At 47.1% G+C, this 2,344-nt stretch overlaps 1 pseudogene; it reads left to right on the forward strand.

Annotated features, from left to right (window-relative positions):
• Positions 1–291: 291 nt before the first annotated feature.
• LOC130856375 (acylphosphatase-1-like) lies at positions 292–837 on the forward strand (annotated as a pseudogene).
• The last annotated feature ends 1,507 nt before the right edge of the window (positions 838–2,344 follow it).

A 2,344-nucleotide genomic window follows, 5' to 3' on the forward strand; every position in this document is an offset into this window, starting at 1 on the left:
TATAAAAATGAGAGTGAAGGGGGTCAAGTGGTGACCCCAAGGATTCCCACCCCCTCAGCAGTGCGTCTGATAGGCAGGTGGGATGGGAGCCGCTGTATCACTTAAACAGCCGCTTCTCCCATGGTCCCCCAGCTGCTCAAGCCCCGAGTCCCATGCTTGTATTCATTCAACAACGTTTTACTCTCTACTCTGGGCCAGGCATGGCTGGAGCGTGGGGGACACCAAAGAGAGCAAAACCAGACACAATCCCTGTGTGTCTAGAACAGAGACAATTAACAGATCCACGAGGAAATGACAGCGGTAAATACTATGCAGGGAAATGAACCGGGGGAGGGGATAGCGATGGGGAGGTGTTTTCGATGAGCTGTTTCGCAAAGGCCTCTCTGATAAAGAAACAAAGAAGTATTTATCATTTATAAATAATATTTGGCCACCCTCAGCTTTGGAGCTCAGCCGATTTCCCAGCTGGGGAACCCGTTGGCATTAGTGGTCACCCATGTGACCCCAGAGACCTGCGAGGAAGACCGGGAGGGTTTGAGCATCACAGAAGGGGATGCCCTGATATTGGTGGATTATGACATTTTGGGAAAGGTGCTGGGGGTGTTTGTCCACGAGTACACTCAGGTTGAAGATAAAAGCTGGGATTCGAAGGCTGGGTCCAGAGTACTGACCGGGACACAGTACGAGGCCAATTGCAAGGTCCCGTCTAGGAGGTGCGTCGTCAGCAGGAATCCTTGAGACAACAGGAGGTCCCAGATCACAGCCAACAGAGCCGGCTTCAACAGTGAGAAAGTCATCTTAAAGTCAGACTGCTCAGTTTTCCAAATGGTGAAATAACGGCTGAATTTAAATTTTCCAAGATAAATTCAGTGGTTTTGATTTTCACTGTTAATAGAGGTAGACCTATTCTGTGTTCAGTATTAGAATTTATCTGTGAGTTTTTTAGCATCAGATATATGAACGTTACTATATGTTGTATGTATGATAGAAGGATTACAACTGCACACAATTCTAGTCAATAACACACCAGAACCTTAAAAATAATATTTATAATATTGTAGTATTATAAACAATATTTATTAAGAAATAAAGAAGCAAGAAGATATAGGACTCTCTGAGTTAAGAACATTCCTGGTAGAGGAAAGAGCATGTGCAAAGGCCCTGAGAATGGGACAAGCCAAAGACTTTGGCTTTTATTCTCAGTGTGAGAAGGTAGATGGCTCTTTAGAGCAGACAAGATAGCAACTGTCTTTCATGCCTATCAAATTCAAAAAGCTAATCCATGAGTCCAGGGGGTTGACCCACCTTGTCCAAGGTCACTCACCATCCCAAAGTCCCTTCCTATTGAGACAGGAAAAAAACAATAGACTACGTAGCAGTGTGATGCATGTGAAAAGCCTTGTTTTCATGAACAGAAAGGGGGGAGAAAATGAATGAACACAGCCTCCTCCTCACGCTGAACAGTCAGTCATATTTAATGTACAGATCACAGAGGCAGGTAAGTCATACACACTTAGAGCAAATGGAAAAATCAAAGCAAAATAAGTTAAAAAGAGACAGCAAAGAGAATGCGCCTCCTAAATCAGCCTTTTCAAACTGCTTCGGGGCACCCTGGAGGGTCCTGTGGAACACCACGCTCCAGCTTGTCGGTATTTCTGACGCAGGGGTGGCCCTGCCGAGGGCAGGCACAGCTTCTCCCGTGCCTCCTGGGAGTTCAGATGATGGCTTTCCCGAGATGCTGAGATAATGGGAAGTATGTGCCTCAGGCTGGCATTGTGCTTACCTGCCTTGTCTCCTTTAATCCCCCCCAAAATCCTGGGAGGTACAGAGGATCTTCCCCATTTTACAGATAAGAACACTGAGTCCCAGAGAAGTTAAGCTAAAGGCATGACATTTACGTAAATTTGAATCCTAGCCAATTCAGGAAATTTGTACGATTTTAGTTAAGAGTGGAAAGGTTGGGCCCAAGATGGGAGATTGGAAACGATGAGGCCAAGCTTTGACAAGAGGAAGGGGTAGAGGAGCAACATCTGTTAAGGCGCAAGGCAAGGCCTCTTTCTCCGTGTCTCGTTCAGTCTGCGTGAATACTCTGCAGGACAAGCATTGTTAGTCCCACACTCGAGATGCGGAAACTGAAGCCCTGAGGGATTGATGGACATGCTCATGGTCGCAGGCTAGTAGCAGAGCCCAGATTCCAAGCCAGGTGCACCTGGCTCCACAGACCACAGCTGCTTCTGTACCTGGTCACGGCACCTGGTGTGATGGGACTAGCCTGTCCTGGGACTCACTGCCCCTGGGCTGTGTCCCCAACTTTTCCAGTGATTTGCTGTGTGACTTTGGGCCT

This window comes from Hippopotamus amphibius, chromosome 1, assembly GCF_030028045.1.
Source record: "Hippopotamus amphibius kiboko isolate mHipAmp2 chromosome 1, mHipAmp2.hap2, whole genome shotgun sequence".
NCBI lineage: Eukaryota > Metazoa > Chordata > Mammalia > Artiodactyla > Hippopotamidae > Hippopotamus > Hippopotamus amphibius.